This window comes from Canis lupus, chromosome 17 (genome assembly GCF_048164855.1).
Source record: "Canis lupus baileyi chromosome 17, mCanLup2.hap1, whole genome shotgun sequence".
Classification (NCBI taxonomy): Eukaryota; Metazoa; Chordata; class Mammalia; order Carnivora; family Canidae; genus Canis; species Canis lupus.
In genome coordinates, this window is record NC_132854.1 from 49,790,454 (window position 1) to 49,815,520 (window position 25,067).

The window sequence follows — 25,067 nt, forward strand, 5'->3', positions numbered from 1 at the left end:
GCAGAATTTTATTTATGATTATATATCTGTCTGATGTTCAGAAACCTTTTTCAGTCTTCTCACTTTCTTCTTTGTTGTAACAAGATTTCATAAAAAACATATGCTTACAAAGTGTTGATTAGCTCAAGTTGGGTGAAATGGGTAACACTTTGGAAAGACAGCACCATATCAGACATCAAAATAACTTCAAAAGTTTGGAAAAGTAGCCATAAACAAACAGGATAAAATAATGTTTGCTGGCGAGGGAGGAAAAAACAAGACAAACTGAAAATCATATAAGATTAGTTACTTGTGCTTTTAGAGTAGGAAAAAAAAATCCGCAAGGTGCCGCTAATGTAATGTAATTTCTATGAAAGAATTTGCAGACCTTGTGCATGTTAATAAGGGCATTTGGTGGGGAGGGTGAAGGCAGTGTCCTTGCAATCTCAGTTACTTGTCAGAGCTGACCTCTTCCTAGCTCCTGGTGGTGACTGTACTGACACCAACACAGGACTCCATACTATGCCAAATTCCATGAGAACAGTGTTCAACAGGAATATCATAACTTTTCTTTGTATTAGCAAATAGAATTTGAAATTACTCTTCCATGATTCCAATCTTGGTGGCTGGAAAAGAAGAAGGGAGACAGAAAGCTCTATTTTTTCATCATGTAAATGTTAGTCATCATATTATCAATGCTAATAGTAGCCAAACATTTAATGCAAACATTATTTATTGCAAAAATAAAATGATCACCTCAGTAAACCTCAACAGAGGTTTACAGAGATTAAATTATTTACTAACGTCACAATCTGGTAGGTGTTGGTGTCAGGACTCTAGGTCTACAATGCCTACATTTCAAATTTCTCCTCCTGCCACTGGCTTCTCTGGCAGCTGCTCATTCTTTGTGGCAGAGAAAATCATGTCACCTGGCTTCCTTCACTTAAGATCTTTTGGACCTTGGGGCCACCTAGCGTTCCCAGTAACTCCCTCCTATTGCTTTATATTGTTCAACCCAGTTCCTCTGATAGAGGAACTTTTCTCTGATTGGAAAATCTGCCTAAAATTGGAGGAACGCTTTGCTTCAGCCCACTAGATAGAGCATGTTTACCCTACTGCAGGACTGAGGAAGGTAGCTATCCCTTCTGCCTTTGGGGTTTCCCTTCTTCTTACTCTTCTTCATTCTGATACTACCTCACCTTATTGTAAAAAAATTGTCTTTTATCATGGAATGATTTATATTAACTAAGAAAAAATATATGCTTAAGAAACTAAAAGACCCAAAGATTACATGGAAAAACAAAATTTTTGAAGTCTTGGGAAGTGATAGCACTGGATTGAAAATTCAATGGAAGACCTAAAAGGCAAAAATATGGAGGACAAATAAATAAATATCTTAAGACGGGTGGCTGATGGTGGCTGATTCTGTTTGCATTAGGATATGCTGGACATCAAGAGCTAAAATTAATCGGTTTAATAAGAGTTTACCTAGTGCCAACCATTTGGCTGGATGGTAAGGAGAAAACCAGAGTCCCTGCCTTCACAGAGTCTGGGAGGATCCCTCATCAATGAGGAGTAATTAGAATAAAAAGTAGCCAACACTCTGGCAATGGCCAGCAGAGAATAATAATGTTGCCTGAGGAAAGGATACCTATTTAATACCAGGGATTACAGAGAAGAATTTGTTTGATAAATGATGTTTGAGTCTAATCTTTTGATGAACAACTTCAGTAACCAGGTAGCTGACCCATGTGGCTCATGGTCTCTTCGTTGTTAGACTTCTTTGTGACTGATAATAAAAATATGAAGCTTGAAAAAATCTTGATTGTGATATGTAGAAGTTAGAGTAAGAAATCATCATTGAGATCATCATCATCATTGTCATCATCATCAAAGTTTTGAAAGTTCTCACTTTAGCCCAGCATTATCTGGGTAAAAGTAAAAAAGTCATACTCTCACTAAGGCTTCTGATCCTTCCATTAGTAAAAGAGATTCTGAAAAGCTGGAAGAATTGCTCCTCTTTTCTCCTATACATGACATTTTGGCCACACCCTTGATCTCCTCATTACTGGAAATTTCTTTCCCTCTAAGCATAAGCCTATGGCTTCCGAATTTAGATCAATAGCTCAAGCATCTTTTTAGAGCTGCATGTCCATAGTTCCAATTGCCTCTTCTACATCTCTAATGCATATTTTCCATAAACTGAGAATGTTTAAAACTGAATGAATCATTTCTCTATCTTCAAACCTATTTGACTCAGCCCTCTATTCGCTCCCAACACCCTGTCAAAGACAACTCTTATTTGTCTCCTTTAAACAGCTCTTGACAATTGGCTTTATCTAGCTCAATTTCTTGAACACATCACTTTTATTATTCTCTTTTCCAGGCCCCACAAACATGCTTTCCCTCTGAAACTTTTTCTGTCCAAACTCTTCCTTACATCTATGAATTCCCATTCAAGCCTCAGGTCTCAATTTAGATGTCATTTCCCCCAAAATGTTTTCACGGATATTCATAGTTTGTATCAGAATTGCATTTCCCTCCATTCATTTAAAAATATTTATTAACTGTCATATATGTCCCAGGTACTATAGATTTTTAAATGACTCTCATAAGGACAGCAACCAAAGAAAGACAGGTCTGGAATGTAGTAGATTACCCCCCAAGGCATGCCAAGTAAGTGTTTGCCAGATGGATATCTAGGTTACCAAGAAATTAGCCAGGCTGAGAAAGGAAGTGAGAGCATTTTGAGCAGAGAGGACAGTGTGAGTCAATCACAAACAGATACAGCAGTAAGGGTGGAAAACTGACTGTGTAGTTCAATAAGGTAGCAGAGGGCTTCTTTGTGGATAAAGAGAAGTTTATAGTAAACACACTATGCGTATCAAGTACATTGGTTGAACAGGAGGAAGAGATTTGGGGCAGTAACTAACTAAAGAGCTATCTGAAAATAAGGAATGGTGCATTTAACTTGTTTTCTATAAAAGTTTGAGAAATATTTAACTTGAAGGGTAGTATGTATCAGAGTTGTACATTTAAATAAAAAGGATTTAACTCAGGGGAAGAAAAAACACAATTGTGACAGGAGGGGAAGGAAATTAAAATCTGGTTAGAAGAACTCCTTGGCCAGGAACAGAAAAAGGAAAATACTGGTGAAACTGGAAGAAAAGTAAGGATTTTATCATTATTTTTATTGGTTCACTTGAAAGTGGAAACACAGGAAATTACTTTTTTTGAAAAATTTAATAGCTCTATGAAGAAAACACTGTTGTCTGCTGCAATGAAGGAAAACATAAGAAGAATGATAAAGTTGTGGAATAGCCAAAGTGGGAAAGAGAATGGGATGGAATTTGAAACATATAGAGGCCTGCACTGTGTTAGTAGGTCCGAGAGTGATTCTTTCCACTTTAAAAACTCACCATGATATATCAAGAGTTTCCTGGGAGTAATAAAAATCTTTCAGTGGTGGGACCAGCCAATCGAGTTTAAAGCATCCCCTTATCAGAACCTATAACCTCTGTCCTCAGCCCTTTTTCTGAAAACCCTGCCTTTCTCTTGGGTGACACTGCTCCTGCAAATTCCTCTGAAGAAATCTGCTTTCTAAATCAGGAACTGTTGAATTGGTCTCCCCAAATCGGACTCCTCTATTAGACTTACAAAAAACTCCTTTAGCTAATCCAGACTTAGTAATCTATAGTGATGGCTCTTAGGCCAAAAATCCTGAAGGGAAATATCAAGCTGCATATGCTAGAACTACTAAATATGAATTATTAGAAAGTTTAACTCAGCTCAGCCTGCAGAATTCTTTGCCATCACTCAAGCATGAATTAGCAAAAGACAAAGCTTCAAGTGTTTACACTCACAGCAGGTATGCTTTCAGAGTGGTCTATGACTTTGGTATGCCTCTGGAAACAGAAAGGATTTTAAACATCAAATGGTGCACCTATCAAAATGGATCTTAGGTTGCTGATCTCCTCTCTGCATTGTTATTACCTTCACAAATTGCTGTTATCAAAATTGAGGTTCATGCATGCTGGTCAGAGTATCAGGCAAATGCTATGGCTGACTTTCATGGGAAGGCTGCTGAGACATTTTTGATGCACCCAAACTCTGTAATTTAACTGAACTTCATAAGATAGATCCAAATCAGGTTACTCTGACAACTTGTGTAACAGATGAAAAATTGTGTCAGATATCGAAAAACAAAAATGGCACCCAGAAGGCTGCAAATTTAATGAAAAAAGCGCTGTCTGTTGCTTCCCGAATCTCTCACATTGCCACTCTTATGAGCATTTCACATGACAACCCACCATGTAATTAACAATATGACCCAAATTATAGAAAATATTGGTGGCTCGGTGGCTCAGTTGGTTGAGCATTCCACTCTTGATCTCAGCTCAGGTCTTGATCTCAGAGTTGTGAGTTCAGGCCTCACATTCAAGCTCCAAACCCAGCGTGGAGCCTACTTAATTTATATATTTAAATATATCTATCAGTAGAGAGATGATTGTTTTATATATAAAACAATTGTGGGGTGATTGTTTTAATCTGGCATGACAGGTTTATAATCAGTCAACCTGTCAGCCACAAACCCACATAAAACTATTGAAGTACCTCCGGGCATTGGTCCCTCCCTATCAGGACCATCTGAACATTTACCATTGAAATTCATTCAATTGCCTCCTAATATAAGATATCAGCATGTACTTATAATGTTGTGTCTATTTTCTAGATGGGTAGAAGCTTTTCCTGTCAGAAAGCTGATGCTGCTACCATAGCAAAGAAATTAGAAAATGTTTTCCCACTATGGGGAACTCCATGCAAAATTTCAAGTGATTGAAGCACTCACTTTACTGAACAGGACATAAAACAGTTGAACAAGGTTATTCAGACACTGTGGCACTATCATTGTCCCTGTCATCCTCAGTCTTCAGGGGAAATTGAACCAATGGTATTTTGAAACTGAAATCAGCAAACCAACTGAAACCACAGAATCACCATGGTTTGAAGTGTTATTATTAGCCCTTATGACTTTAAGGTCAGCACCTTTTGGGAAACATAAATTGACACTATATGAGATCATCACTGGGGACCAGTGTCCTTAATGATAGAACCCATATACAACCTGTTCTTGTGAATTCTGATTTGACCCAAATACTATAAAGCACTATACTGTTTGTATTTATTTATTTATTTATTTATTTATTTATTTATTTATTTATTTATTTATGATTTTATTTATTCATGAGAGACAGAGAGAGAGAGAGGCAGAGACAGATAGAGGAAGAAGCAGGCCCCATGCAGGGAGCCTGATGTGGGACTCAGTCCTGAGACTCCAGGATCACGCCCCATGCTGAAGGTGCTAACCACTGAGCCACCTGGGGGATCTCCTGTTTTTAATAGGTCTTAGAGGCTTTCAAAGATCCCCACATGTTGGGGACTTCATACTGTGTACACTGAAACCTGGAGGGTGGCTATTCTGGAAGAGACATCAATGAAAAATAGCACTTGAGTCTTGGTGGCAAGGGCCCTACTAGTTTTTTTCTTAACTTGTCACATAGTGAATTATCGGGTCCATCTAACTTTGTCCATATCGCTCAATTAAAGAGAGCGTCCCTGGACTTTGGATTTGCCACCTTACAGCTGACTTGAAATTAAGGATTAAAAAAATAATAACATAATATAGACAGCTTCTGTCCAAGATCATGGAACAAGTTTCTGTAAAATTCCTTTTTTTTTTCCAGGACTTAATTTTACAGTGATTATTATGTTATTACTGCCTTGCAAAGTAACTCAAAATGTTTAAATTTATGCTTTTCTTTATGTTGAGAACTCTTCCCACTTAGACTGAATGCCCACTGAGGTTTACCAGTCAAGGAGTAGCTTTTCTACTAGTTAAAATGATTGTTGGTCTTGTAGCTGTTTAAATCCCAATTAATATTATAACAAGCTCCTATATATATTTGGATGACTAATTCAGGAATACAGCTTTATGAAAAGGTCCAATATACTTTTCTTGGCCATGCAACTTTATGGTTGACTAATCTGATATTGGGAAGAAGCCTCAGAAGTCAAGGCATGGGCCATAACCACTGTTAAATTCATTGCTTGTATCCTGTCCTTATTAATAGAAAACCTTAATGGTACCGGAACTGATCTGGAGCATGTTCCACACTCACTCTGTAACCAAACCCCATAGTTTGATTCAGATGAAGAAGACTAGATTCCTATATACAATGGAACATATTTACAATTAGATAATGACAACAATATACCTTTAATTAAATTTTCAAGGAAATTAGTGAAGCTATACACTGGTTCAATGAAAAATCACTAGATAAATGGAATGCTTCCATAATGCCTCCATTATATAAAGTAATAAGAGTAATTATAAGTAATAAGTATAAGTAATAATCACTTATAGTATAAGTAATAATCACTTTTTAGAGAGACCAATATTGAGGGCACCATTAGAAACAAAATCAATCATTTATAAACAATTATATGACAATGGACTGCTAGACCAAATTCATAGGAATTTTTTGCTGTTCTTGTTTCAATTAAAATTTAAACACCAGCCCTTTAAGATGGGAGTGTGCTGATACCTATATGACAAAGAATAGCTATGACCTCCACCTCTTCTCTGATTAGCGGGTCACGGGATCCATGCTAATGGTCTCTCTTAACAGTACTGGATTATTCATCCTCAGTGGTAATTAGATACACAGTTTTCCTATTCAAGTGGACACTGTGATTTAGGTTATCTTGCACCTCAAATGACTAGAGATGAATCCGTAAATGCTGGCCAGGTTCTAAACTCAGGATCATTTGTATATAAAATGACTCCTCATAAGTGAGAGTCTCATGAGCTTCCAAACCCTGTTATTCAAAAAAGCTCTGGTTTCTACACATTTGCCGGAAGGCTTTTTCCTCAATTAGAAGGTGATGAATTAGAAACGCCACTTATTAATATTTCTGCAACTACTGAAAAAACCTTCAACAATCCCCTAAATGCTCTCCAAGCAGTACAAACTGAAATAAATGGTTTATCTTCAGTGATATTCTGAAACAGGAGAGTCCTTGATGTCCTTACTGCTCAACAAAGAGATGTGTGTGCTATAATTGGTGAAAAAGGTTTCTATGTTGACAAATCATTTATCACAATTGTTATCCGAAATCTAAAGCATCTTAAAGACTAGAAAATTTTTTTCATCAGATAAATGATACCTCTTCTATAGATCTAGTTCAATTTGTCCAACCTTGGCTCCTGGTAACCTCTGCTCTGGGGAATTTTTAAATTCTTGGCAAGTGTTCTCCTTATAGACCTCATATTAACCTCTCCTTTGTGCATTCTGGAGGGTTTTTTAAATACCTGTTGGTAGCCACTCACACACCAAATGGCATCTGTCCATAGGGATCAGGCAACTGGATGAAGTCGACATTCACCACATAAACAATGAAGATGGTGACTGCATACGTGACCCTCCCACCTAAGCCTCCAGCTCATCTCATGGCAACAGCTAATACATGAGTCTTCACCCAGACTACACCAACTGGGTAACTGAGAGCAATGCTACTGGTTGATCATGCTCTCAGCCTGCTGAGAACTTGACCAAAACGAGGACACTGTTAAAGTTAAATACAAATGAAAAGCATACTTAAAAATTCCCTATGCACACAAAACCAGTTAGTCATATAAGTGAAGTATAATTCCACTTATTTTATAAGACAAATGAAGTCAACTTGACCTGAGTCTCTTCTTGCTTATGTGTCTGACAATCATTAGCAAAACTTAAATAGGTCCTCCAAATTGATATGAAGTCACCACTAATTGACTCTCTTTCATGTCAGAAAATTCTAATATTGTAACCAATCACCGAAAAAATTAAACACTCACTGCCTTCACACTATAAAACTGCCTTATAACAATATACCTCTGCGCCTCATTCATTTTTTTGGTTTGAGTGTTCCCAGTTTGCAAGCTGTCTTTTGGTGTGTGTGCAATAAGCTTTCACTAATTACTACTTAAGTGATTCGCTGGTTTTGCTTCTGTTTGATATGAACTTTTGACAGGGAATCGTAAATTAAAGTGTTAGGACTCAGAAAATAGACGATAATGAACAATTCCTGAATTTTTCTCCCATCACTATTTTTGTTATTGGCAGGTGTTCTACAATCTTCTGTGGTCTATTTTAGTCATTGATGGAAATGGAAGCTACACAAATGCTTTCATAGAAGTATGAACTAAATTAAAGCTAACAAATGCATGATCGAAAAAGGGAGTTAATGTGAAAAGTAAAATGTAGATTCCATCTATGTTCATTTCTAAAAAGTAGCAGAAAGTAGTATAAGGTAATGCGTTTGTGGTTAGAACTCTATTAGTCCATTAAACACGAGTCATGGTTTTCTTTCGGCACATCTTAATTTTCAATGTAAATATTTTTCTGAAAGCTAGGTATGTGTTTTGAAGAAAATGAAGTTTGTTTTATTCATGGTTGGGAGATTTGCATGTACTGTATGATTGACACAGAAAGAAATATTACGTTGAACAATTTTACGGCAGACATGCCCAAGGCAATTCAGATGAGAGAATTAATAACAATGCAAGCAAAAGAAATTTCTTATTAAAATTTTGTTAACTGGAAGTATAATTCATTAAAGATTATATCATTATAAAAATCCATCATGCCAGTGGGGACTTCCATGGCCTTGCTTAGTAAATTTTACATGATTTTTATGTCCTGAAATTGTGTAAAGTTAAACTTACTTGTGCCCTCCAATGTTAGATTTTTTTTTGTGGAGCACCAAAATAACTAGCACAGTCTATAACCACGCTGAATTCCTCAGGCATTTTAATATTTCAAAGAAAAAAATAAAATCATATTCAAAGTTCTTTACAAAACCTTCTTCTGATAATAAAATGAATGTATTTGCGTTAAAAAATTTGGAAGATAAATGCAACCTCTTGATTTCAGTTGTAGTTTCTCCTATATCTTAATATGCATGTTTTTCCATAGTTGACATCTCACTAAATGTAGCAAATATGAATTTTACATTCATGCGAACTCAAGTGTGAAATAATTGTATTTTTTTTTATTTCTCCTTAACAGACTTGCACTTCTAACTCTAGCCTCTGTCCTGCCTGATGACAGAGAATTTGATGTATTTATTTCAGGCTTGTACTTGGTCCCTTTTGGGTAAGACAAGTCAATCCAAGTTTCTTTTTCAGTAGGCTGGCATCTAACTTCCCTTGGCCCTCCAAGCTATTGGTTTGGTTAGAACTAGTGGGTGTGTCTATAACTTCCCTAGAAAACTATTAAGACATAGCCGTTCTGTCTTAGGTCTTGTTTCACCAGGGGAAAGACTCTGTTAAGTTTAATAATATATTAGAATCATACCCATTCCATTTTATTTTATTTCATTTTATTTTATTTTATTATTTATTTTGGGGGAGAGTGATGGATATACTCATTACTGATAGAGGTGACAGCTTCATTGGTGTATACACATGACAAAATGTATCAAATTGTACACTTAAGTATGTACAGTTTATCATACATCAATTTTACCTAACAAAAGCTATTAAAATATTTTTAAAAATTAAACAGAATAGAAATTTCTTCAGGGAGTCTGTGCAGCCCTTAAGCTGAAGCCCAGATTCCTACAAAAAGAGCATGCAAGACCCTGGGCAGGCAATGTGTCACCTACTGGCTTTTCCAGCCTCATGGTGGCTGTTCCCCAGGCCATTGCCACCACTACCTCCCCATCAAACCTTAAATGCCAGCCTCTATTCGTGCTCAAACTTTTACTTCTCAAAGGCAGTATATCTAGTCTTGTCTCCAGACTTTTTAGGGTTTTTTTTGTTTGTTTGTTTGTTTTGGCTTTTAATTTTTTTCTTATTTATTTATTTATTTATTTATTTATTTATTTATTTATTTATTTTTATTGGAGTTCAATTTGCCAACATAATAGCATAACACCCAGTGCTCATCCCATTAAGTGCCACCCTCAGTGCCGTCACCCAGTCACCCCCACCCCTCGCCCACCTCCCTCCCATTCAATTTTAAAGTGAATAGGAAAAAACAACTCGTTGCTTCTCAATCTCAGTTGAAGGGACTTTCCATAAGACAGCCCCAGATACATACAAAGTGGTACCTGGCCACTGTATTCTGCTTTGTTGAAAGGTAATATGGTAATATGGAGGTGATATGCAGTTGTTGCCAGTAGTTGGTACCTTCTTTTAACTTCAGATAGAACATGCTACTTATAAACCATAGCCTCAGGTATGCTGCTTCCTAGAGTTTCAGCCTGACTCAGGCTGAAATAGAAATAGCTAGCTACTTTCTACTTTCTGATTGCAAAACTTGAAAGTTTGGCCACACCTTTGAGGATAGATGTCTTCTTGGTGGAATCACTCTGATGATTCTAGGTATCTCTTTTCTTTGCATATTTTTATGTCTTTACTTCCTTCTACCACTTCAAAGCTCCTTCTTCTCCAGCTCAGAAAAAGCTGGTCAAGTCCAAAATGAGGAATATGAGTTTCTCTCATATTTATTATTAATTGCTTGAAATCTACATTTAGCTTCCTCCAGGGTTTAGCTATTTTCATTTTCAAATACCTATGGTAGCTATTCAGAAATCTCAGCTTTCAAAAAATGTGACCCTGCTATGTCTGTAAAGATTATTTTACATTATCTTTTGGTATTGAATGCTTTTAATTCGATGAAAGAATGAGCTCAAGAAACGGTTTTGATAGTGAAGGTACAATGAGGTCATTTTGGTAGGAACAAAAATAGCAGTTAGTATTTCCAATATATATTAAATGTACATGAAATTTCATACCTGCTTTTCCTCACTTGACATTATAAGATGAAAAATCCCTCATATTATTATCATGTCTCCTCAAATACACTCACGAGACATTTTTGAGATACTAACTGAATCAGGTGCCTCTTTTGCACCACTTCATATTCTATCTGCCTCAACTGTATTTGTTTCACAAATGTAAGGGCCCTGATTAACTGTGCAAGTACAAACTCACAATGCCTCACATTATGCTCTCACCCTGTGTCTCCCATTCTCAGGCTTCTCTGTTTATGATAATGAGAGATTCTACTTAGCACTGATGATAATTGCTGACATAGAACCATATCGAAGTTAGACTGCCCACCAATGCAATGGCAATAAAGACTTAATTGCTGGTGGTCAGTGAGGTTGTGATAAGACCTGACATGCAGTGACATCATAATTACTATGCTTTTGCCTGAGGTTAATTGCAATGAGTTGCAGGTGACAGAGGAAGCATCATGAAAGGTAACTGTGGTGATTAAATGATATGGAGACAATGGTTATTTATAAATTGTGCTCTATTCTTATGACAGTATTAGGAGGTTTTGAAAAAGAATATGATGGTCAGGAAAGCCAACTGCTAAGGAAGATATTCTGTGAAAACGGGCAATTCTGAAGGAGAAACTCATTTCTTGCAAGCACAGGCCAAACTGCTTAAAATTGAACCCATTATTTACACAGCTACAAAGAGCCTCAAAGGAAACGGAATATATAGCTTTGAAAAGCCTCCACTGTCTAAGTCAGGGCTCTACTAGGAAAAAAAAAAAAGATCCTGGAGATTTCTATCTTCTATGTAGGAATATTTGACTGGCTGAGCCTGAAACTCATGTGCTCCTTACATCATCTGAATCTTCCTGGCCAGGAAGAACAGTCCTCTTCACTTTGAGTGAGCAGAGTGGCCTCTTTTCTCCTAAAGGCGTACCCTTACTGGAGATTCTTGTTCTCTTTGGATTCTAAATTTTTACCCCTAGTGTTTCCAGCTTGGTAACCACAGCAAAGTCTTTGCAGAACCGGAGCTCTGAGAGGAATAGCCCACATGCTGAAAGAATTTCAGGACCTAACCAAAAGGTAATGTTAGTAACCCTGTAAATATATTTGGTATTGGATCACAGGATGTTTTACCAAGTCACAAAGAATTTAAGTCTTGATAGAAGTTTTACAAATTTGGGAGCATGTAAACACGATTCAGAAATTAGAGTTTTAGCATGGGGACCTAAATTGGTCTCAAGATTTTGTTGGATGGCTCTCTGAAACCTCAGAGGGACAATGAGCCATAGTGAGTTAGGAGAGAGATCCAGATATTTTTGGCAAGTTATAAGATGTATAGGGAGTCTCAAGAATATAAGATTGTTAGAATTGGGGGTGCTTGACTGGTTTGGTCAGTAGAGCATGTAACTCTTGATCTCTGGGGTCATGAGTTCAAGCCCCATGTTGGGCAAATAGCTTATATCAAGATATATATATATATATATATATATATATATATATATATATATATATATCAGAAAAAATATATATCAGAAAAAAATATATATATCAGAATCAGAATTGATTTTTTATGAAAGATCCCAAAATGTGCCATATAAGTAGGTTCTCTTGTGAAGGATCAGACCATCTCCCTGCAGAAATCTCATATCAATTGTACCAACAGAGGGAATAGAGGAACTGGCATTTTTGAGAAGCACTGTGGTAAGTGACCTTAGTAAGCTGGAGTTACCTTTCATAGATGTTAGAAAACAAAACACAAACTCCCTAGAATTCCTATTAGAGACAAAAGGGACATAATTGCTATACTATAATAGGCATTAAAACCACAAGAGCAATCAGTGTCTACAGCTACAGAGTTCTGTGGCAATGTCTAATAGATCATGGGATTCCTAAGGTCAAGACAGATGAATGGCCAAATCGGTTGGTACTCAACTTGTCTAATAAAAAAAACTGGTAGCTGCTGAGTAAAGGTTGATGTCAGTTTCTATAATGGACAATTGAAACCCTTCACTAGCTCATTGTCACAGAGTCCTCAAAGCAAAAAGTAGCAAATTCAGAAAGTGACCTGAGGCTTAGGGTGAGGTCAGGGTAAGGCTTCATCGGGTAAAGGAAAATGTCTGGATTATTTTATAACAGAAACAGGTTTTGAGCTGACAGTATGAGAAACAATATAGCTTATGATTAACACTTCTTATATGGCTACTAAATAATAATGGGTTAGCTAGCAGAAATTTTTAAAAACAAAAATACGATCGAATTTAATTATTTGGTTAATGGTGACAATTTGATAGACACTATCAATATATGTCACCCCCTCTTAGATGAACAAAATACCAAGAAGCATTGGTATGGTGATTATAGAATTTTGTCCAATATGTGATCTGCTGAAAATGCTTTAGGCTCAAATCCAGATATTATTTTGAATTGAACATATTCAGCACTTTAAATTCATCTAGCTGGAACTTTCTCCTTAAGTATGATTTTTATTTATGTTAAAATGAAATGCTTCATTTCAGTACAGAGATTAGTGTGTTTTGAGTTCAGTTATTCTTCTATGTAGAAAGATTTTTATACATATTATTTACCTACATAATACCATTGTATATGTGATAGACGTACTGTCTATATGCAATACATATATGGTATTATACATATGGTGTTATAAACATGGATTAGATATTCTCATCATATTGCCCATCTTAAAATCCTCAGTATAGCATGATTTGCTTTAGAGATAAATGAAAAATTTCGTGAAGATAAGCAAAAAAGTTATGCTTCAAAAGAGATTCATAATGAAGTTATGAGAAATAGATATCTTAGGCACAAAATTCAACAATGCATTTTATCTAGTATATACTATGTTTGTTAGGTAGAAGAAGCTAGGTATGAGCAGTGGAAGGAAAGTCCTAAGAAACCTTCATCTCTTGACCAGGGAGATTATAGAGTCCTAAATTCTTGAGGGGGGGACAGTAAAGTAGGTGGTTAGACACCAGCTGGAAGCAAGGATGGTGATGTATAGGTATCTCATCAGAAGCCTGAGAGCACAACACCCTGACTTTGTGACTTATAACATTCTGACCTTGTGGCTTCCAAGACACTGGGGCTAACAGGACAATAGCCACAGGTCCAGAGTATGCTTTCTCCTTTTCCACCTCTGTCTCAGGGTAACCCCTACACTCACTATAATCATTGCTTGAGGTCATAGCCCTTCCCCCCCGCACCATGGAAGAAGGCTACCATGATGATTCCTGTACAAACTGTGTAGGGTCAAAAAGTCCCCCTCCCAACTTGTAGGAGGACTCCCCCAAAAGATTGGAAGCTGCCTCCATTAGAGACCAACCTGTCCATGACACAAGACCCCCACTCACATAAAAGGAAAAGATCCACCTCTGGGCCTGTCCATTTTCCCACCTTGAGAGTATCCTGTCTTTAATAAAACTGTCTTCTACTTTTGCTCTGGGCAGAGATCTCTAATTCTTTATTATGTAGGTGCCAAGAGCCAAGGCACACCCTTTTGTGCTGATACATTTATATAATAATTGTATTTTTTTCTTTGGAAATATTTCCTTCAGTAGCAATATTCTTTATTTTTTAAAAACTAGCAAGTTTAAATAGATAAGTGTTGATCCAGCATTAACTTAAGACTGTATGGTTAATCATGTTATTGACAAAATCGGAAATTAAAAAACAATGGTTTGGGACGCCTGGGTGGCTCAGTGGTTGAGCATCTGCCTTTGGCTCAGGTCATGATCCTGGGGTCCTGGGATCGAGTCTACATTAGGCTCCCTACAGGGAACTTGCTTCTCCCTCTGCCTATGTCTCTGCCTCTCTCTGTGTCTCTCATGAATAAATAAATAAAATCCTCCCCCCCAAAAAAAACCCCACCAAAACCAAAACAATAGCTTATACAAGTTACAAGTGTCAATATATTCTTTAGCCCAGATGCAAGACATAAAGATGGTTTTCCTGTTTGTTCAATTTAACATATTCCATAAGAAAACACTTATTTTCTACTGAACAAGATATTTTACTATGTTTATTATTTTAAAAACTCAAATGCATTGCTGCAAACAGTAATATAATTTTGAGAGTGGAATTAACAATTTAATACTTTTGGTTCCTTTTATTACAAAGTAGTTTTTCTATAGAGATGTATATGCAACTCTGCCAACATAATACATTTCTCAATTCAATAGGCTTTCCCTTAAATCTATTAGTTTCCCGAAATAGAACACGTGCAATGTTTTGAAAGACAATGTTTCTTTTCCCAAATGGCCCCAAGATGAATTTTGTGAGTTAATCATTCAGTCAACAAATATTTACTCAACATCTTCTAAGTTTTATATAAACAATGTAGAGTGTGATAGATGATTTCAAGGAGTTTACATATCTTTTAAATAGTCTAATAAGACATAGCACTAAGTGCAGATATATGCTAATAAGATGAAATGTAATGTGAGAGAGTGAATTCTAAAGCTGCTCTAAAAAGGACAACAATTACAAATGTCCTGTAAGGGGGGCCCTACTCCATGTGTGTAAGCACAAAAGAGGCCCCATGGCCAGAATACAGTGAATGGGAGATGGAGGAGAGAGGTAAAAGAGATACTTGGCACCATAAATGCTTTGGATTTTATTTTCGTAATAATGAAGATCTGCTAGAGAGTTTTAAATTGAAGGATGGCATGGTAGGGTTTAATCTACAGACAGAGCAGAGGGACCAGAAGAGAGCAAGAATGGACAAAGGGAAACCAGTCAGGAGACCATTGCAGACATTTAGAAGAGAGATGGTGGTGTCTTGAACAGGACAGTGGTAACAATAAAATTTAAGACCTATTTTGGAAATAAATTCCAAAGAATATACTGTTGAACTGGGTATGGGATATGAGACAAAGGGCAGAATAAAAATGATCTGGTAAATAAAGGTGATGCCACTTACTGAGATTGTGAAAGGTCAGGAGATAGGAGATGGACATAGGGGAGGGGAAGTAAGAGTCATTAGTTTTCTTTGCATTTCATTATGTCTCAAATGCTAGTTAGTTATCCAACTGTCTTAGTCTGTTCAGGCTGCTACAACAAAGTAACAGAATAGCTTATCAATAGCAGAAATTTATTTCTCACAGTTCTGAAAGCTGAAAACCCAAGCTCAGAGCACCAGCATGGCCTAGTGAGGGACCTCTTCCAGGTTGCAGAATTCTTGTGTTCTTAGGTGATAGAAGGGGCAAGGGACCTTTTCTTTAATAAGGAGAGCCTCTTTAAAAAGGATACTAATACCATTCATGAGGGCTGGACTCTCATGATCTAATCACTTCCCAAAAGCTCCACCTTCTGACATCCTCACCTTGGGTATTAGATTTTAACATAAATTTTGGGAGTACACAAACATTGAGACCATTGCAAACTAGGAACGTTAAAATGGTAGGACTAAGCTCCGGAGAATAATATAACCGATTAGAAAAAAAAAAAATGGAGCAAAAGGTCATTATTAATTAGTAGCAGTGGTAACTGCTCCTAAACCAATTGCATTTTGCTCAGAAAATATTATCAGTGAAGCTTTGACCTGAAAGTCTCTTAAGACTCTCTGAACACTTTACTTAGTTCTAAGTATGGAGAACAAAGAGCCTCCAGGCATTTCGTATTTGTGCTTTGCTTGTGAATGAAAATTATACTCACCTCTAAGTGTATTGAATGCCCAACATAGCTTCCCCAAAGACGCGGAACATAATGTAAGTGGTGAAACCAGATAATAAGGTTGTGAACCAGACTCTTTACAAACCAAGGCTCCAAGAAATTGAATAACTCTCCTCGGTCCTAGGGAAATGCTGATAAATTATCAGAGGAGCCTGAAGGATGTTTAATGTATTTACTCTTGTTATGGAAATCCTTGGCAAATTGTAAAAGCCAGTATCTTTTAAAAATTGTATAGATGAATCAAAGATTGGCAAAATGTTACACAGATTTGGATGTATACAGATTGGATGAAAAATCAGAAGTCATAATTGTGTATTAGTAAATTATGGATAATGACAGCAGTATTTTAAAAATCAAATGACATAAAACAATAACAAATATTCCCCGGTCTCCCCCCCCCACACACACTCCATCAAATATTTATAGAAATTAATCATAGCAGTGTAGAGTTGATATGTTTCCATCACCTCGGGAAATTTACCATGTAATAAAATTGATTTCAACATATTTAATTCATGCAATATCATATATGTCAAGAAGATTAAAAAAAAAGCCTGCTTTCTTAATTGGTAGAATTAAGCTAAAGGATATTTTGAACTCTAAAATGGTAAGTAGTTCCAAATCAAAGCACTCTATAGTAAGAATGTGTTGTTGGTGCCCATCTGTATGCCCACTTCTGTTGGTTTCACAAGGAATTGCTCCTGAATTTAAAATTGCCTACTTAGTTATTGATAATTTTTTCATGTTATTTAAGTGATGTGCTAATTTATGAGTGTTGCTGTTTCTAAGCCCAGGTAGATTAAATGCTAAATTAGGCCATCACCAAATATCAAAGAGAATCCTATTCACAATGTCTTAAGATCGAAGCCAGGCAATACCATGAGAAAAAAGAGAAAGCTTTGTCTGTTCATGTTAAAGCTCTTATATATCATTTCCTATTTTCTATGAATTTAAAAAAAGTGGTGTGTGAGTTACCTCTATGAGTTCTTTGTGTGAGTTACTGAAGTAAACATGTTTTTTTTTTTTTATGATTTGATACAATGATCTTTCTTACGGTTTATCTGCAGTTGTGTGTTTACCGTTTTTATGCCATTGTGACTCTATATATCCTTTATTTCATCACTCCCTTGGTGCTGCAGCTTATTTTTCAAGTTAAATAAAAAACACTAGCAAAGAAACAAAGAAAGTGCTGTAATCTTCTGACCCTCATGCTGACAGTTCCATATATTTTGAAGTAAATAAAGATATGGAATCAGGATTATGAAACAAGCATGCACTTCAGAGAGATGTTTCATAAATTTATTGCCTAGCTGTGTAGTACAACTGCCATAGTTTTTGATGGACAAGGACATATATCTGGAAAATGAAACAAAGATAGTGGCTCACTGTAATTCAAAGATAATAACTACTAGAAGATACAATTGTTCAGCAAATGTGAGATTATTGGTTTCCTAGGGATTTATTAATTTGATGTATTTTAATCCTTGCCTGCTGTAAAGGAAGAATATTGTCACTCAGATGATGGGGTCTCACTCATTTTGTAAATTGTTCTGATCATCTTTTTTCATTTATATCTAGAATTCATCTGCCGTTGGAAAAGGCCTCTGCCACAGAGCATCAGTCACCTACAATGAATGTAAGAAGCCACGTCCAGGCTTCAAATGTCACCACATTGCCATCTTACTGTGAATGACTGAAGTTTACTTCCCGTTGTTAGTGGTGCTGAAAATTGCCACGGGTTTCTGCAGTGTATAATGTATTGTCTAAACCGAAAACATTTCCCAGATTGAATTGACCTTTTAGAAAACAGCACTTTCATCCTCAAAATGCAGGACTGTTGCAATATTTTATTTAAAAAGGTTATTTAGTTATAAAACTTGGAGAAAGGGTAAGGAATTAGAATGGAGTCTATCTCCCCCATATAATGCCTTGCTGTCAAAAAATACAAAACAAAGACCACTGATTGCTTGCCCACCCAAATGCTACAGAGGATAGTATACTGGAAAACTGTCTCTTTCCTGTATCAACAGAAAAAGAGAAATATAAGAAGTGAATGCTTTTTTTATTCTGGAGTTTTAATTAGGATGTCATTTTGTTTTCAAAGAGGGGTGGGACATTGTCAACCCCATTGGACTAAACAAAAGTCTTAGAATACTCATCCACTGGACAGAGGACTAACACATGGTCCTAACGTGTGTGAGAGAAAGACAGAGAGAGAGAGAGAGAGACAGAGAGACAGAGATTCAGAGATAGATACAAAGAGATAGAGACAGAGATAGGCCTAATAAAAAACACATAGGAAGAATTACTAAGAATATGTTGGATGGCTCAGTCGGTTAAGTGACACACTCTTGGTTTCAGCCCAGTGAGGGACCTCAGGGTTGCGGGATGGAGCCCCCCGTCTGGCCCCATGTGTGATGAGGAGTCTGCTTCTCCCTCTCCCTCTGCTCCCCCCGCCCCACTTGCTCTCCCTTTCTGTCTCAAATTAAAAAAAAAAAAGTGTGTCAAAAACAATTATTTCACTAGATGGACAAATAAGTTTGACTAACCCAAGTAATTTAAATAAATCTGACTTTGACCTTATGCAGTTGTATTGGTTCATGAGACTAGAAAAAACAGTACAAGAAATCACCCAAAATCAAATAGTCCCAACTTGGTAAAATATAGCCAAATTGAAAAACCTCTCATATTATTTGTTTGCTTTTTTTTTTTCTATCTTTTTTTCCAAACAGTTGGCTGTTGACCAACGGCAAGAGATTAACCAGAAAGTCTCGTGAGTCAATTATTTTAAATAATAAAATTCCAAAAGAATTCTAAAAATATTTGAAATGCAATGAATATTAAAACTAAGTTAAATTATTATTAAATGCCTTTGAATATTCAGAAGACACTTGAGAGAACTTCTTAGTACTTTAGGGCCATTTTATAAACATAATTGCTATTGATCATCACTGTGCTAGAGTTCCATTGTATTTCATTAGAGCTTCCACTTCAATCTTTTTAAAAGAAAGAAAATACTCCCCTGTCTCATCCTTCGGATTGCATTTCATTTGATCCCATGCCATACAGTGTCATGAATGCATTTGCATGACTATTAAAACTCTGGTTATTATTCCTTTAGAGACAAGAGTACATACAGAATTTTTTATAGTACACGTTTTTTTTTTGAAGTCGTATTACATGATCTATCTAAATTCAATTGGGCATACCATTTGAGATAACCCATCCACCCCCTGACATTTGTTCTATGGAAATGTCCACATGCACCAAAGATTTGTGTACTAATAAGTTTATTGCAGCACCAAGGGATTACAATGGGTATCTTCATGCTATTTAATACTCTGCATCCATTACAAAATAATCAGGTAGCTTTCTGGATGTTTACATTAAAATATATCTATAAGATATATCCTAAAAAATAGTAAAACATGTTTTATATCCATTCAGTGGAGTACCACTCAGCAATAAAGAGGAATGAACTATTGATGCTTACCACAATGTGGATGAATCTTAAAATAAGCAGCTGAGTGAAAGAAGCTGGGCACGGAAAAAGCACATATGCTATGATTCATTTATATAAATGTCCAGAAATGTTAATCATTAATATTTATGATGAAAGAAAATAGATCAGTAGCTCTGTGAGGAGGTGGGTTGAGCTATTACCAAGGGTTCAAGAAAATTTTTGAGGCTGCTAGATATATTTGTGTTCTTGGTTGTGGAATGTACATAGGTCAAGCCTGATCAAACTGTACTCTCTAAATGTGTGTGATTTAGTGTGCTTCAATAAGACTGAAAAACAGAAGCACAGTAAGAAACCTAACAACTTTAGGATGTTTAGATGTAGGTGCTTTACTGGCTCTGTTCCAGGGCAGGAGTATTTGTCACTTATGAAGCATATACTAAGTGATTTGCTGTGTTTGGAAAATCATATCACAAACCCTATGCTGACTGGAAACTACAGCTGAAAGACCTGACCTTGTCTGATAAAATGCATACAGTCTGATCTTGGTGGTAGGAGAGTTATTTATTTAGATATATGGATTACTCAGCTACACAAGATACGTGATCATACATCATTGTAGGAGAGCATGAGTACCAACAGGGCCTTAATTGTGCCATGAAGCCCTTAGCTGGAGTAAGATGATATCAGTAGTCCTTTTATCTGATTGGATGGACATGGTCAGATTATAAAATAGCTTTCATAAGTCCCATCAAAGAGATATTTGAATTTAATTATTATTTGATGAGAACCCCTGACTTTCCTAGATTTGTTTACTAGCTATGGATCCTGTCTTTCTAATACTATCATTGTTCAAACTCTTTTATGGCTTTCAAACATTTTTAAAGCAATAGACCCTTTAATCAACTGATATCTCATTCAAAATATACATCTCATTCACTGCCCCTGCCGTTGATATATGCCAAATCTTATGATCATATATTTACCTTTAAGGTTATACTTATAATCCTTGTAGTGAATAATATAACTAGAAAATAATGGCCACGTCAGGGACCTAGCGTTCGCGAACTATTGTTGCTGATAGGTCAGACATTTCTAGGTCTTGTTTGAACTGCAGTTTTGAGAAATCTGATTCACAGAGATAAGTAGTTTCAAATGGTATTTCTTTTTATCAGGACTCATTGAAAACTGAATATATTCTTCAATTAAACTGGTCTAGATGCTTGAGAGGATAGCAACAAATGCTTGCCTCTAAGTAATTAAATCACTAATAATACCTCACAACTGATTTCATTATTTACCAAAAAAGTCAGACAAAAAGCACCAAAAGTTTACAATCATTGTTAAAATTATCTAATATGAAAGTGACATAATCTGTTTTACTTTTACATGTTACTGTACGACTTCTACTCCATGATAAGCACATGTAAAACAGACACACATAGCTGAGTCTTGCCTAACATTTCAAACATTTCATATGGTGCACATATGTTATAATAGGATTCTTACTTATGTAATTTTATTTATTTATTATTATTTTTTAAAGATTTTATTTATTTATTCATGATAGTCACAGAGAGAGAGAGAGAGAGAGAGAGACAGGCAGAGGAAGAAGCAGGCTCCATGCAGGGAGCCCGTCATGGGATTCGATCCCGGGTCTCCAGGATCGCGCCCTGGGCCAAAGGCAGGTGCCAAACTGCTGCGCCACCCAGGGATCCCATTTTTATATGTTCGTTCAAAAGCCTAAGTCAGGGATGCTCAGGTCACTCAGTCAGTTAAGCATCTGACTCTTGATTTTGGCTCAGGTGGTGGTCTCAGGTTGTGGGATTGGCTCCTGGTGGGGATCCATGCTCAGCAAGGAGTCTGCTTGTTCCTTTCCCTCTGCTCCTCACCCCGTCGCCCTACACCCTACACTTGCTCTCTGTCTTTATCTCTCTCTCTCGAATAAATGAATGAATGAATAAATGAGTCGATAAATAAAATCTTTTTTTTTTTTAAAGCCTAAATCAAAATTGGAAAAGAAAGAAGAAAGCTGAGTCAGAACAGAGTGACAAACTCAATAACCAGTGAAGCAACAAGAAGTTCAAATATGCTAATCCAGGTGGCGGAAAAGTTCTGGTAGGCATAATTCTAAGATCCTCAATGATCCACGACCTCGTATAATCCCATTCCCCATGAGTGTAGGTAGAAACTTTCAATTACTGATAACCAATATCATATGGGCAAAGGTGATGGGCTATTACTGCCATGATTATGATACATCAGATGGCAAAGCTGAAAAAAATTTTCGATGTAAGTCAAATCCCTGATTAATTGACTTTAACACAATCAAAGGATTATCCCTGGTGGGCCTGACTTAATCAGGCAAAACCCTTAAAAGAGGGTGAAAAGATCAAAAATCAGACTTTCTTGTCAGTCTTGAAGAAACAAGCCACCATGAGATATCTAGCAGCAAGGACTGAATTCTACTAACAAGTACACGAGCTTGAAAGACAATCTTGAGTGTCACATGAGACCCTAGCCCCCATCAGCACCTTGTTTACTCCCGGGAGCAGAGGGCTCATCTAAGCCATGCATAGACTCCTGATCTACACATTGTGATAACGTGTTACATTTAAACTGATAAACATGTGGTAATTTGTTATCCAGCAGTAGGAAAAATATGTATAGAGATATTGAAATGTGGATATTAGTAGATATAGGTATCAATATACAGGTTTACGCCAGAAAGGGCTTCATTTTTGTAAAAAGAATAATAGTATGTATATGTTTATGTATATGTCCATATAAACATAATGTAGATCCTTCAACATATTTCTGGTAGGAAAGGATAAAAAGATTCTTATAAATTTATAGAATGAGAGATTACATTATTAGATTACTAAAATGACCAGAATAAGCCTCTTTTAGAGAATGACTGCCAATATCAATTCGTGTATTTAATTTGCATTTTTTTTAAAAAAAGCAGGGCTTTTTGTTTTGTTTGTTTGTTTGTTTTTAGGGCTTTTTTTTTTTTTTTTTTTTACAGAGTTTCAATGAAAATTAGAGCTCATTCTGTGTCTGTATTCTTGTAAATTCTTTTTCTCATTCTCTGTCTCCCTCAAATATACTGATACACATATACATATATTTTCTCTTTCTTGCTCACACACAATCACACTAATTTCATCTTCAAAGTGTGAGATAGGTATTATTATTATTCTTTCCAATATCTTTTTTTCAGGCACAGAGCTGAATCACAGATATTTAGGATAATTGCCTGAGTTCGGGGATCCCTGGGTGGCTCAGCAGTTCAGCGCCTGCCTTTGGCCCAGGGTGTGATCATGGAGACCTGGGATTGAGGCCCACATAGGGCTCCTGGCACGGAGCCTGCTTCTCCCTCTGCCTATGTCTCTGCCTCTCTCTCTCTCTCTCTCTCTGTCTACATGAGTAAATAAATAAAATCTTAAAAAAAAATAATTGCCTGAATTTACAGAACATGGAATAGCTGAGATTTAAAGCCATTCAAATACCATTATGACTGCACTCCTGTGTGGAAGTTAGGAAACAAAACAAACAAGCAAAGGAGAAAGGAGAGAGAGGGAGAAAGAGAGAGACAAACCAAGAAACAGACTCTTAACAATAGAGAATAAGTTGATGGTTACCAGAGGGGTGGTGGTCAGAGGAATGAGTGAAATTGATGATTGGGGATTAAGGAGTGCACTTGTTGTGATGAGCACCGGGTGACATATGGAAGTGTTAAATCACTATACTGAATACCTGAAACTAATATTACACTGTTAGTTAACTAATGGAAATTTAAATAAAAAGTAAAAAAAAAAAAAAAAAAAAAAGAAGAAGAAGAAGCAGCAGCCAAACATTCTGGTTTCAAAGTAAAACAAACCTTTATTGATCATATTTTGCCTTCTGAATAAACATTTAAAATGTTGAAGAATTCAAAAGTTAATTGTGCCCTAACACATTTAACAAGGTAGACGATGAAAGTGAGTAAAATTGTTTTAGTCTAAAATTACATGTACAGGGATGCCTGGTGGTTTAGTGGTTGAGCATCTGCCTTTGGCTCAGGGCGTAATCCCATGGTCCTGGGATCAAGTGTCACATTGGGCTCTTCATGGGGAGCCTGCTTCTCCCTCTGCCGTTGTCTCTGTCTCTCTGGGTCTCTCATGAATAAATAAATAAAATCTTAAAAAAATAAAATAAAATTACATGCACATTCTAAAGAATTTGATTTTCTTGACTCTCTTTTAAAATCACACTAACTGCAAATGATAACTGATATTCTGGCCCAATGTGTCTCTCTGGGTTTAGACACATGAAACACAGAATTAAAGACTTCATAGCAAAAAAAAAAAAAAAAAAAAACCAAAAACAAAAACAAACAAAAAAACCCGCAGAGGGTAGATCCATTGTTGGCATAACACTTGATCTATACTTAATTTTATGGGCTAAATAATATTTTTTTTCAAAATCAGCTGTGTCCCTCAAGAAAACTTATTTCCCAAAGAGCACCCCTCATCGTAAAATGCTTTTCAACAGAATTTAGGATTCCCTGAAAGCTAGCGAATGAAAGCATAAAGACCACCTGTGCTTCTCCAGTAAAATGCCTTTAGCCTTTTCCCTACATAGAGGTTGTTTGAAACTGAACCACATAAAATACCAAATGTTATAGTGGTGAATAGAGAGAGAGAGAGAAATTAAAATGATCTGCTATAAGATCATTTAAAAGCTCTTGTATGACAAGGTATAAAAGATCATTGTCCCTTGTCATACAAGATGAGAGAGGAGTGAGAGAGTTAGCTCTCCAACTCACTCAATTTATTCTATTTCTATCTGAAGTCTGTCCATATTTCTGGATACAAGTGAAGGAATTTCTACTTACAATTTTCACAGATGATGTGATAGGTATTTGAAAAGATTCCATGATGCGAAAGGTTTGGAAGTCTTTGTTCTCAATGGTCTTCATTATTTCTTTTGTGCTTAATCAGGCCCTTTCTTGCGTTGTTTTTTTCCCTTCATACTTGTCTATGTAAATGGATTTTAAGCATGAGTCTTCTCAACTTATTCCCTAAATGAATGAAATCACATAATGGGAAATAATTAAATC

At 36.3% G+C, this 25,067-nt stretch overlaps 2 long non-coding RNA genes across 13 annotated transcripts in view; one reads left to right on the plus strand and one right to left on the minus strand.

Moving 5' to 3' along the window:
• Positions 1 to 10,972, minus strand: part of LOC140608415 (uncharacterized) — a 56,199-nt gene extending 45,227 nt beyond the window's left edge. For 7 of the 11 annotated variants that reach the window (XR_012010438.1, XR_012010436.1, XR_012010437.1 and 4 more), the window contains exon 1: positions 7,352 to 7,489. This is a non-coding gene — a long non-coding RNA (uncharacterized lncRNA). Of the gene's footprint in view, positions 1 to 367; positions 606 to 7,351; positions 7,490 to 10,821 lie in introns of those variants that run through there. The other 4 variants (XR_012010440.1, XR_012010443.1, XR_012010441.1 and 1 more) reach the window with 4 other exon arrangements.
• A 223-nt stretch (positions 10,973 to 11,195) lies between these two features.
• LOC140608078 (uncharacterized) lies at positions 11,196 to 23,387 on the plus strand. 2 transcript variants are annotated; one of them, XR_012010053.1, is made up of 5 exons: positions 11,196 to 11,292; positions 18,082 to 18,139; positions 19,236 to 19,276; positions 21,964 to 22,081; positions 23,187 to 23,387. It is a non-coding gene; the product is annotated as an uncharacterized lncRNA (long non-coding RNA). The 2 variants fall into 2 exon arrangements; XR_012010052.1 differs by lacking the exon at positions 11,196 to 11,292 and adding an exon at positions 11,299 to 11,895.
• The last annotated feature ends 1,680 nt before the right edge of the window (positions 23,388 to 25,067 follow it).